The sequence below is a fragment of the Aegilops tauschii genome, chromosome 5, assembly GCF_002575655.3.
Source record: "Aegilops tauschii subsp. strangulata cultivar AL8/78 chromosome 5, Aet v6.0, whole genome shotgun sequence".
NCBI classification, from domain to species: Eukaryota; Viridiplantae; Streptophyta; class Magnoliopsida; order Poales; family Poaceae; genus Aegilops; species Aegilops tauschii.
Window position 1 is genome coordinate 22,706,831 of NC_053039.3, and position 13,650 is coordinate 22,720,480.

Genomic DNA, 13,650 nt, shown 5'->3' on the forward strand with positions numbered 1-13,650 from the left:
CACCATCACCCAACCCGCCCTATCCTCATAAGCCCCCACCGGCCCGACGTCCCTCGCCACTTATCCTCGCTCTTGCCACATCCGCCGTGCCCCCGCCCGTCCGCGATAGGCGACGCCTGTCGGTGTCAAAACCGGCGGATCTCGGGTAGGGGGTCCCGAACTGTGCGTCTAAGGCAGATGGTAACAGGAGGCGGGTGACACAATGTTTACCCAGGTTCGGGCCCTCTCGATGGAGGTAATACCCTACTTCCTACTTGATTGATCTTGATGATATGAGTATTACAAGAGTTGATCTACCACGAGATCGTAGAGGCTAAACCCTAGAAGCTAGCCTATGGTATGATTGTTGTTGTCCTATGGACAAAACCCTACGGTTTATATAGACACTGGAGGGGGCTAGGGTTACATAGAGTCGGTTACAAGGGAGGAGATCTACATATCCGAATTGCCAAGCTTGCCTTCCACGCCAAGGAGAGTCCCATCCAGACACGGGACGAAGTCTTCAATCTTGTATCTTCATAGTCCAGCAGTCTGGCCAAAGGATATAGTCCGTCTATCCGAGGACCCCCTAATCCAGGACTCCCTCAGTAGCCCCTGAACCAGGCTTCAATGACGATGAGTTCGGCGCGCAGATTGTCTTCAGCATTGCAAGGCGGGTTCCTCCTCCGAATACTCCATTGAAGATTTTGAACACAAGGATAGTGTCCGACTCTGAAAACAATTTCCACATACCACCATAGAGAGAATGACATTTCCACAAATCTAATCTGCTGACGCATTTTGCAGCATGACATCACACCACGGCCCGGTCATTATTCGAACCGTTTTTCACAACCAGCCACTGCACATATTGCGAGGTGGTTTCCTTGGCACGTCTTGTCGAAGTAGAGATCGTGTCCCCTTATCACGGGATTCTCATCAGTACGGGTGTGGGTAACCCAACCGCGCCATCAATTACGGCGCTTGGGGAATAAGAGGTTTACCATGCAAGTGGGAAGGCGCAGGATCCCTGCTGCCTTTATAAGGGGATAAGGACTCCCTTTCGCACCCATGCTTTCTACTTCCCGATTCATTCCCTTCCGCTCAAGCTCCAGCGCCCAAGCGTTCGTCTTCTCTGCCCACAAAAGGTCTTCCGAAGATGTCCGGATCCGGAGCAGGAGGCAAATGGATGGCCTCTACCGTCCGAGAGAAGGATATCAAAAAGCTTCGGGAGGCCAGGTACCCGGCCAAGAAAATCAGCCACCGTCTCCTGACGGCGGGACAGATCGTCCCTACTCCGGAACCCCATGGGAGGGTTGTATTCCTCCCTCACTTTGTCCGCGGGCTAGGGTTTCCCCTCCACCCATTCATTCGTGGCATCATGTATTATTATGGGATCGATCTTCACGATATGTCCCCTAATTCCTTCCTCAACATCTCGACACTCATTGTCGTGTGCGAAGCTTTTCTCGGCATTTCGCCGCACTTTGGTTTATGGCCGAAGATTTTTAATGTGAAGCCCAAGGTGGTGGGCGGCGAGCACGCCGAGTGCGGGGGCCCCATGGTGAGCAAGATGCCCAACGTCATATGGCCAACGGGAACCTTTAATGATTCTGTCAAGGAGTGGCAACAGCAGTGGTTTTATATCACTAAGCCGCGCGGCACAGAGTGGATCGCCTCTCCCGAGTTCTGATCCATCGCCCCCCTGCGGCTTACATCCTGGGTCAAGAAGGGCCTGGACTGGTCCTCGTCCGACGAACTGTCGGTGCTCCAGACGCGCGTTGAAGATATGGGAGACGAGAACATTGAACTTGTCAATGTGGTCCAGGTGATGTTAGTTTGCCGGATCTTGCCTTGTCAGCACCGGACATGCAATTTATGGGAATTCGATCCGGCGAGGCACCAAACCTCGCGAGAGCTTTTCGGCTCCTCGCACAAGGACATTTGGAAGGTGCTTTTCAAGTCCAGCAAATCATGGCCGAACTCCGCCGAGGACCGTGGGTACCAACTGTCCCGCCCTGCAAGTTCGGTAAGTCATCAAACTTTTCTATCCGCGTAACCCAAAGGAAGCGCTTAACGTTATACAACTCTCCCAGGGCTGGACGAAGAAGGCGGAGCGGATCCATTGTCCGGCCCCGCTGCCCGAAGAATCGGCCGTCCCACTTCTGACGAAGATGCTAGTCCCGGCGCCTTACAAGGTGCCGAAGAAGACGGCCGAGAAGGAGGCCAAAAAGACCCGGGGCGGCCTTCGTCACGGCGGCACTTCGGACACAATATCCGAAGGCTCCGATGCCCATTCCGCCTCCGAAGAGGACGGGGAGGAGGAGGAAGATGAATCCCCTGCGGGTGGAAGAAAGAAGAGGACGGCCTCCGTACACTTGGAGGCCGAGCTGCCCAAAAGGGGAAAGGCTCCTCTTCCGAAGGAGTCCACTGCCGCCGCCAGCAGCGGCCCGGCATGGGATCCCCGGGCCCAGCCCCTGGTGAACTCGTAAGTATATAAAATCCGAGTACGTTTTAGGCGTCCGGACTTATCATGGCATAGTATTTTAACATAAGCCATATTTTTTGTAGTCCGACGAGGTCCCGTACCAAAGAATCCTCATCAGAGGACTTGCTGAGCTCAAATGCTATGGAGAGCGGGACGCCCCCAAAGGCCCCTTCCTCCAAACCGGTGCATAACACCGAGGCTTCGTCCCAGAAGGACCCCGGCCAAGGAGGAAAGGGAAAAACCGTGAAGGCGGCGCCTGGAGGTCAAACCTCAAAGGCCGGACACGTGGGGGAAAAGATTCCCATGGGAGCTGATTGCGAGGGCCATCCTGAGTTCGACTCCCAGCCGGATGCGATTCCGGAGATCTATACGGCTCCAGAATCAAGCAGGCAGCCTCCCTCGGCTGGAGGGGTCGTGCCTGCTCCATCGGCGACCTCTGTCCAACCAGAAGTGTCGGATGCTTTGTTGGTGGCATTGAAAAACGCCTCCATCATTGATGAACATCGTGCCCTTATGGGTGCGGTGATTGAGAAGATTCAGTCAACTGAAAGTGGACTGAATGAAGCCTGTATCAGCCTTATAAGAGGCTTTGAGGTATGTTTTATGAGTTTTCGAAGAGTGTCATAGTATAGATAGTAGCCCCTGATACACTGTTCGGTTAAAGAAAGAACCGGACAGGGGATTGAATTTATGATCGCAGGAAGACTCATTGAATGATATCGATTTCTCTTCTGTTATAAGCAGGTGTCTGTAGCGGCTGATGCCTCTCGTACTGCAGAGATCTCCAGACTGAATGAAAGTTTGGAGCGGGCCAAAGAAGAACTTGGCCAATTGAGAATGTAGTTGAGAGATAAACAAGGTATGCACAAGCCTTGCTCACGTTTATTGCGAATGAATTTCCAGTATGAAATAAGCTTCATGATTTGTGCTAGGGATTGTGACCGAAGTCGAGGCCCTTAAAAAGGCCGTGGCCGAGGCCGAGAAAAAGGTAGCCACAGAGCAGGCTCTTCGTGAGAAGCACGAGGCCTGGGTTATTAAAGCTGAGCAGGAGCTGCAAGAGGCCGTAAGGAAATGCGAGACCTTGGAGCAGAGTTTAACGGAGAAAGAATCCGAACTCACCAAGGCACATCAGGCCACGAGCGATGCCCGGGGGGAGACCCAAAGCGCCCTGCAGGGGATCCAAGAGGTGAGAAAGATCACGGCGGGTAAGGCTTTTTCCATGTAAAGCAAGTATTTGGGGGGGGGAACTATGTTCCTAATTTTGAATCCGGATTTCTCAGGGGTATTTGCCGAGCTACCTCGCAGCATATCGGATGCCGCCCAATTCTACCAAGCCGAAGAAAGGAACACTGCAGATAAGCTCTTCTGGTCGCAGTATTTGGCACCTAATTATCCGGTGCCTTTTACCGATCAACTGAAACAGCTGATCGAACTGCATAAGGCGGCGGAACTAGCCATGAAAGATTTGGTTATCCGGCTATGGCCTGCCGAGCCGATTCCAAGCAGCTACTTCGGCTCGTGAAGCGGCTTGTAAGATCTTGCCCTCGAGTTGACGTCATCAAGCGGTCGGTCTGCATAGAAGGTGCGCGAATGGCCTTTGCCACGCACAAAGGTGCACTCGGAGAAGATGGATGCTGAAAAGCTGATGACCGAAGGACCGCCAGAGGGGAAGGAGCACCGCAAGCCTGAAATGTATTATGAGAGTGTCCGGAAAGGATCCTACCTTGCAGCGGACCTATGTGCCAAGGAAATTATATTCCCATGAATGCAAATCATGTTGTCCTTAGTAATGTTTGAACAAGTTCATTGATTTGTTGCCTGTCATATAAAAGTTTACCCTCCTGTGCGGCCGTTTTATATGTTAAACCTGAGAGTTGGCCAGTCGTCGGCTTCTGCCCCCACGTAAGAAGTACGGTGGTGTTCGGGATAAACCTGAGCACTCTTTATCCCAGTTTTGGGTCCTTCGAAGGAGGCGCTCAGCACAATGAACCAGGCAATCGGACAATAGGGCTTTATCACTCTCACTTCACCATAGGAGCTTTAGTATGGTAGGCGCAGCCCCTGGTGTTCGGAAGACCGTACTAGGGGCTCTATAAGCACCTGATTGGGAAAAAAACCGATCCATCGCACGCTACATTGGTTATGGCATTATGCGGGAGAAATCCTTAAAGATTTTGTGACTTTCTCGAACAGCTGACCAGCTCTTGCCGTATCATGACAGTCAGTTTTCGGCTTTCTCTACTAAGGTGCTCGTCCGAAAGAACCGGGACACAATCGCAGTAGTTCTCCCAGTGCTACCTTAGCCGATATAGTGGAATGTAAGGTACCAAAACATGGGAGCCGGGCAAACCCAACTATTGACCCAAGACATGATTCGGAGCTGATGCATATAATGCTATAGGTTCGGGGTGCCGAACTTCCATGAAGGTGTTCAGACTTTATTGCCATGTTATGGGTAAAACGAAACGCCTGGCATTTTTTAAGACATATCGCTATGTACGAATGCCACTTGACATAAGAATTTCAATACGAAATAACGGCAGGTAAACGTCATATAAATCCACATGTTGTATTTGAATAGTACGTCTATGCGTATGAGTACAAGTAATGTGATAAAAAGGGGATATGATTGCGGAACCTGCTGAGACCAGGGGGGCAGAAGCTGAGTGCGGATCCGTAATATAGCCGGACGGTCATTGCGGGGAATTTCTAAGGATTCCCTTGCGCGTTCAAGCTGCCTCCATATAGCCCGTCCTGGTCGGCGCAAAGGTGAACCTGCGAAGGAAATGTAAGAAATATTTGCGTGCCGGAGAGCGGTTGAGCCATTGAGTTCAGCCTGTCCTGGCCTTCGTTGGAGTGTTTAATTGAGCTCTGGACAAGCCGGGCTATCCTTCCGTAAAGCAGTTCGGAGTCCCTTGACGGTGTCCGGGAGCCTGGACGTTGACTCGAGGTTCGGTTGCAAGGTGCTGCTCGTTGCTTCTGCTGCTAGAGCAGTGGTGTATTTGTTTATGCCGGGGGAAGGTTCGGCCTTGCCATTGACCGTGATGACGCCGCGTGGACCGGGCATCTTGAGCTTACGGTAGGCATAATGTGGCACCGCATTGAATCGAGCGAACGCGGTTCGTCCGAGCAGTGCCTGATAATCACTGCGGAAAGGGACAATTTCGAAGATTAACTCTTCGGTACGGTAATTTTCTGGTGATCCGAAGACTACCCCAAGGGCAATGGAGCCTGTATAGCTAGCTTCCACACCTGGTATAATGCCTCTGAAAGTGGCTTTAGTGGGTTTGATCGCCGAATGATCGATGCCCATCTTGCGCACTGTGTCCTGGTAAAGCAGATTTAGACTGCTGCCTCCATCCATAAGGACTCGAGTGAGGTGGAACCCGTCTATTATTGGGTCGAGGACTAGTGCGGTTGGATTGCCATGATTGGCGTTAACCAGATGATCCGTGCGGTTGAAGGTGACCGGCCCTAGTTTATATTGTGGGACGACTAGTTCCGTTAATTCGGCATCCCTAAGGGTGCGTATCCGGTCCGAGTTGGTAATTTGGGTGGTATTTACCACATTCACCGATTGAATATGCGGGGGAAACTTCTTTTGCCTTCCCGTGTTCAGTGATCTGGGCTCTTCGTCGCCATCATCGCTTTGGGACCCCCTTCTCCGTTTCTTGCGCTTGCCCTGCCGTGTTGTTTCAAGACCCAGCATTCTTTGTTGGTATGGGTGGCTGGCGCTCCTGGGGTACCATAAATTTGGCATTGGCGATCGAGTATGCGGTCCAAACTGGATTGACCCGAATTATTATTTTTGAGTAGCCCTTTCCGCTGACCGGACTTTGAGCCCCTGAACCCGGCATTGACTGCCGTATCTTTGGCGTTTCCACCATATTTGCGGCGCTTGTGTTTGTTGCGTCGTGGTTCGCCGTTGCTATCCCTCGCCTTTGATGTGCCAGGTTTGCTTGCTGTATTGTTACTACGAGCCAACCAGCTATCTTCGCCCGCGCGAAAGCGGGTCATAAGTGTCGTGAGGGCTGCCATGGATTTCGGCTTCTCTTGACCGAGGTGCCGGGCGAGCCATTCGTCACAAATGTTATGTTTAAATGCCGCTAAGGCCTCTGCATCCGGACAGTCGACAATTTGGTTTTTCTTAGTTAGGAACCGGGTCCAAAATTTCCTGGCCGATTCCCTTGGCTGCTGAGTTATATGATTTAAATCGTCAGCATCCGGCGATCGCACATAAGTGCCCTGGAAATTGTCCAAGAATGCATCTGCCAGGCTCTCCCAAGTTTCGATGGAGTTTGCCGGCAAGCTATTAAGCCAATGCCGAGTCGGCCCTTTGAGTTTTAGCGGGAGATACTTGATGGCATGTAGGTCATCCCCGCGGGCCATGTGAATGTGGAGGAAGAAGTCCTCTATTCATACCGTGAGGTCTCTAGTACCATCATATGATTCAATGTTTATGAGTTTAAACCCTTCTGGGAATTCGTGATCCATTACTTCATCAGTGAAACATAGGGGGTGTGCGGCGCCTCTGTACCGGGCTATATCACGACGCAGTTCATATGAGTCTTGTCTACTGTGTTCGGCCCGGCCGGATTTGTTTTTAGTGTGTCCGGCGTGAAGATCATCATAACGTGTTGGGGTGCGACCCCATGATCTGTAGATCAACCTTGCATGTTTTGTTTTGTTTTCCAATACGTCTCGCAGGTCCTGCGTGTTGCCCCGGGCCTTGGTATTTTTGTTTGAATGGCGGCGGGGTGCGGGCTGGACTTCGGGCTGAAATGCCTCTCTGTCTCGGCCATGAGGTGGCCGATCAGCCGCATCATACGCTGGTGATGTAGGTTTCAATGCTTCCTCCTCGAGTTGAGGTAGCAACCTGCGCTTTGGGTAACTCTTGGTTGGGTGCTCGAGTTCGTATTCCTCGGCTGTTAGGACTTCAGTCCATCTATCCGCTAGCAGATCTTGACCAGCTCGAAGCTGTTGTTGCTTTTTCTTCAGGCTGTTTGTTGTGGCTATAAGCTGGCGCTTGAAGCGCTCCTGCTCGACGGGATCCTCAGGGATGACAAATTCTTCGTCGTCGAGGCTTACTTTGTCTTCGGAGAGAGGCATGTAATTGTCATCCTCTGATTCTCCGTTTGCTGCCTGTTCCGAAGGGCTAGCTTGTTCCTCCTCCCGCTCGAGGTCTGGCTGGAGGGGATTATCCGGAGCGTTATTGTCTCTTGTGCCGGTATCACTGCTTTTGCTATGGCGGTACTTAGAGCGGCGCTGCTGACATCGGTGCTTAGGTTGCGTCTTGGAGGGATTATCCTCCGTTGTCTTATCGGCATCCCCTTCTTTGGGGGTGTCCACCATGTATATGTCATACGATGAGGTGGCAGTCCAGCGCCCTGTGGGCGGTGGTTCTTGTTCGTCTCCTGCATCGTCGTCCATACCGTCGATGTCTTCGGAGCCGAAGTCGAGCATCTCGGTTAAATCGTCGACAGTGGCTACTAAGTGGGTGGTGGATGGGGCGCGAATTTCTTAGTCGTCCGCATCCCATTCTAGCCGGACATAGTTTGGCCAAGGGTCTCCTGACAGGGAGAGAGACTTCAACGAGGTTAGTACGCCGCCAAAAGGCAACTGCTGAAAGATATCCGCGGAGGTAAACTCCATGATCGGTGCCCAATCGGATTTGGTGGGCACGGACGCAGGCGGCTCGGAGTCCGCGGCCGGGGACATATCCAACGGTTCGGCAATACGGGTCTCGTAGGAGGTGAAGTTAGTATTCAGCTCTATCGCCACCGAGTGTGCGGCCTCCGAGGCGGGGTCCATCCACCCGTCCTCATATGGCGCAATTAGTTCCGGTTTGAGGGCCGGATTAGTTGCAGGTGTGATCTCTCGAATACTGTCCGACGGCAGAGCTGAATCATGCTCGTCGTGATCGTGCGGCGCACCTGACATGGGCTCGAATCCGTCGAAGATCAAGTCTCCGCGGATGTCGGCAGTATAGTTCAAGTTTCCAAACCTGACCTGATGGCCAGGGGCGTAGCTATCGATCTGCTCCAGATGGCCAAGCGAGTTAGCCTGCAGTACGAAGCCGCCGAATATGAAGATCTGTCCGGGGAGGAAAACCTCACCCTGGATTGCATCGTTGCCAATGATCGAAGGAGCCATCAAGCCTTATGGTGACGACACAGTGGAACTCACAATTAAAGCACCAATGTCGGTGTCAAAACCGGCGGATCTCGGGTAGGGGGTCCCTAACTGTGTGTCTAGGATCGATGGTAACAGGAGACGGGGGACACGATGTTTACCCAGGTTCGGGCCCTCTCTATGGAGGTAATAACCTACTTCCTGCTTGATTGATCTTTATGAATATGAGTATTACAAGAGTTGATCTACCACGAGATCGTAGAGGCTAAACCCTAGAAGCTAGCCTATGGTATGATTGTTGTTGTCCTACGGACTAAACCCTCCGGTTTATATAGACACCGGAGGGGGCTAGGGTTACACAGAATCGGTTACAAGGGAGGAGATATACATATCCGAATTGCCAAGCTTGACTTCCACGCCAAGGAGAGTCCCATCCGGACACGGGACGAAGTCTTCAATCTTGTATCTTCATACTCCAACAGTCCGGCTATCCGAGGACCCCCTAATCCAGGACTCCCTCAACGCCGGAGGCGGTCACCGCCGGAACTAGCGTTCGATTTTCACCGGAAGGTAGACGGAGGGAGGAGGCATTCTATCGGTCTTTAGATGGCAGTGCGGAGTATGAGGAGTTGTTGGAGCGCTACCGCCTCGCGGAGGAGCAGCGTATTGCCATTTGCGCCGCCAGTGGGACATGGCGCAGCAGCGCACCGACGCTCTGAGTTGCCAGCAGAGCGCCCACAACTGGGCCGACTACGTGGAGCCCGGCGCCGGCAAATAGCCCTGGAGGCTGTCGGGCACGCACGCGTTCGCGACGCCGAATTTTACAACAAGCTCGTCAAGTGGGTTTCCCGCTTAGAAGCCGAAGCTTCGGTGGACCACGCCGGCATGGAAAGGACCAACGCGCGCGAGCAACGCGCCCTATCGCACCTCTGGCAAGTCCGAGGCGAGGCGGAGCACGCCGGTGCCGGCGTTTAGCGTGTACCGCAGATGGCGGCTGGCATCGTCTAGTTAGCTAAGAGTAAGTTAGTACTTGTACACTACTAGAGTATTAGTGGGAGTAGAGAGTTAACTTGGCTATGATGGTTGTCAATGTGGAAGTTCAATATTCTATATCTGGATCAGACCTGTTACTTTGCTTTGAATGTTGAACTTTCCGTTTGAACGTATGGAATGGGCTGTTATTTTTTTAAATGGGTTGTATTTGTCCGCCACGGGTTTAGAGGCAGACTTCTGGGCCTACCAGGAGATGATTGTACGTGGAGAGGACGACAGCGGGGAACCACCAAGGTCATGGCAGTACGCAAGCAAGTGCCTCCTTATTTGAAGCCAATAAAAAAATGGCTCCTCCTAATGGATTTCTGATATCTAGGTCCCATGCCATTGTCAACATAGTCAATAAACGAGAGAATTGCATAACGAGCGGCTGACACAAGGGACCCAGCAGCTCGCGCAGTTATTTTTGTTTTGGGTTAATCTGATAAATGCCACTCCAAATCTGGTGATTCCGAGAAATGCTACTGCAATTTCCAAACTTTGAAAAATGCCATTTCATGCCATTTCCAGTGGCATATTTCGAAGTATGGAGTGGCGTTTTTCAAAGTTTGCAAAAATTGCAGTGGCATTTTTATGAATCGCCATAATTGGAGTGGCATTTATCTAATTTGTCTTTGAGAGGGAAGCAGGGTGTCAACTGGGCTGTGCGGGGCACTCTGGCCTGTCTAGACAGCCTTTCCTTTTATGTTTACCCCAGACCAGCCCAGTAGTTTTTTTGTTCTTTCTGAAAATGGCTAGCCCAGTCTTTTTATGATTTGTCAAGTAAGTCGCTTTGTCAGGCCTGTTGGACTGCAAACTTTCAAGACGAGGAGAGCTTCATTCGGCTGGCCGAGAAAATGGCCTATCAGTAATGAGAAATGGGTTGTACATTTTTAAAACACATCAAACCGGCAATTAGTTTCAAATTTCTTTTTTTTCATTTCGAGATTTTAAATTGCATTGATTTTAAATCTCATACTATTGAAGCCGTTTCTCCACCGTGTACATGCTACCTCTTGAGCACTGCGTTGGTTTTCCCTTGAAGAGGAAAGGGTGATGTAGCAAAGTAGCGTAAGTATTTCCCTCAGTTTTTGAGAACCAAGGTATCAATCCAGTAGGAGGCCACGCATGAGTCCCTCGCACCTACACAAACAAATAAATCCTCGCAACCAACGCGATAAGGGTTTGTCAATCCCTACACGGTCACTTACGAGAGTGAGATCTGATAGATATGATAACATAATATTTTTGTATTTTTATGAAAAAGATGCAAAGTAAAGAAAGCAAAATAAAAACGGCAACGGAAATAGCTTGTTGTCGGGAGATTAAAAATGATGGAAAATAGACCCGGGGGCCATAGGTTTCACTAGTGGCTTCTCTCAAGAGCATAAGTATTTACGGTGGGTGAACAAATTACTTTTGAGCAATTGACAGAATTGAGCATAGTTATGAGAATATCTAGGTATGATCATGTATATAGGCATCATGTCCGAGACAAGTAGACCGACTCCTGCCTGCATCTACTACTATTACTCGACACATCGGCCGCTATCCAGCATGCATCTAGAGTATTAAGTTCATAAGCACAGAGTAATGCTTTAAGCAAGATGACATGATGTAGAGGGATAAACTCATGCAATATGATATAAACACAATCTTGTTATCCTCGATGGCAACAATACAATACGTGCCCTGCTTCCCCTACTGTCACTGGGAAAGAACACCGCAAGATTGAACCCAAAGCTAAGCACTTCTCCCATTGCAAGAAAGATCAATCTAGTAGGCCAAACCAAACTGACAATTCGAAGAGACTTGGAACGATAACCAATCATACATAAAAGAATTCAGAGAAGATTCAAATATTGTTCATAGATAAACTTGATCATAAACCCACAATTCATCGGTCTCAACAAACACACCGCAAAAAAAGATTACATCGAATAGATCTCCACGAGAGAGGGGGAGAACATTGTATTGAGATCCAAAAAGAGAGAAGAAGCCATCTAGATAATAACTATGGACCCGAAGGTCTGAGGTAAACTACTCACACATCATCGGAGAGGCTATGGTGTTGATGTAGAAGACCTCCGCGATCGATGCCCCCTCCGGCGGAGCTCCGGAACAGGCCCCTAGATGGGATCTCACGGGTACAGAAGGTTGCAGCGGTGGAATTAGGTTTTTGGCTCCGTATCTGGTAGTTTGGGGTACGTAGGTATATATAGGAGGAAGGAGTACGTCGGTGGAGCTACAGGGGGCCCACGAGGGTGGAGGGCGCGCCCAGGGGGGTAGGCACGCCCCCCTACCTCGTGGCTTCCTGGTTGATGTCTTGACGTAGGGTCCAAGTCCTCTGGATCATGTTTGTTCTGAAAATCACGTTCCCGAAGGTTTCATTCCGTTTGGACTCCGTTTGATATTCTTTTTCCGCGAAACTCTGAAATAGGCAAAAAACAGCAATTCTGGGCTGGGCCTCCGGTTAATAGGTTAGTCCCAAAAATAATATAAAAGTGTATAATAAAGCCCAATAATGTCCAAAACAGAATATAATATAGCATGGAGCAATCAAAAATTATAGATACGTTGGAGACGTATCAAGCATCCCCAAGCTTAATTCCTGCTCGTCTCGAGTAGGTAAATGATAAAAACAGAATTTTTGGTGTGGAATGCCACTTGGCATAATTTCAATGTAATTCTTCTTAATTGTGGTATGAATATTCAGATCTGAAAGATTCAAGATAAAAGTTCAATATTGACATAAAAATAATAATACTTCAAGCATACTAACTAAGCAATTATGTCTTCTCAAAATAACATGGCCAAAGAAAGTTCATCCCTACAAAATCATATAGTTTAGTCATGCTCCATTTTCGTCACACAAGAATGCTCTCATCATGCACAACCCCGATGACAAGCCAAGCAATTGTTTCATAATTTAGTAATCTCAAACTTTTTCAACTTTCACGCATACTAACTAAGCAATTATGTCTTCTCAAAATAACATGGCCAAAGAAAGTTCATCCCTACAAAATCATATAGTTTAGTCATGCTCCATTTTCGTCACACAAGAATGCTCTCATCATGCACAACCCCGATGACAAGCCAAGCAATTGTTTCATAATTTAGTAATCTCAAACTTTTTCAACTTTCACGCAATACATGAGCGTGAGCCATGGATATAGGACTATGGGTGGAATAGAATATAATGATGGGGATTATGTGGAGAAGACAAAAAAGGAGAAAGTCTCACATCAACGAGGCTAATCAATGAGCTATGGAGATGCCCATCGATTGATGTTAATGCAAGGAGTAGGGATTGCAATGCAACAGATGCACTAGAGCTATAAATATATGAAAGCTCAACAAAAGAAACTAAGTGGGTGTGCATCCAACTTGCTTGCTCAGGAAGACCTAGGGCACTTGAGGAGGCCCATTATTGGAATATACAAGCCAAGTTCTATAATGAAAAATTCCCACTAGTATATGAAAGTGACAAAACAACAGACTCTCTATCATGAAGATAATGGTGCTACTTTGAAGCACAAGTGCGGAAAAAGGATAGTAGCATTGTCCCTTCTCTCTTTTTCTCTCCTTTTTTGCGCCTTCTTCTTTTTTTATGGCCTTTCCCTTCTTCTTTTTTATTCGTCACTTGGGACAATGCTCTAGAAAATGATGATCATCACACTTCTATTTATTTACAACTCAATGATTACAACTCGATACTAGAACAAAGTATGACTCTATATGAATGCCTCCGGCGGTGTACCGGGATTGGCAATGAATCAAGAGTGACATGTATGAAAATTATGAATGGTGGCTTTGCCACAAATACTATGTCAACTACATGATCATGCAAAGCAATATGACAATGATGAATGTGTCATGGTAAACGGAACGGTGGAAAGTTGCATGGCAATATATCTCGGAATGGCTATGGAAATGCCATAATAGGTAGGTATGATGGCTGTTTTGAGGAAGATATAAGGAGGTTTATGTGTGAAAGAGCGTATCATATCACGGGGTTT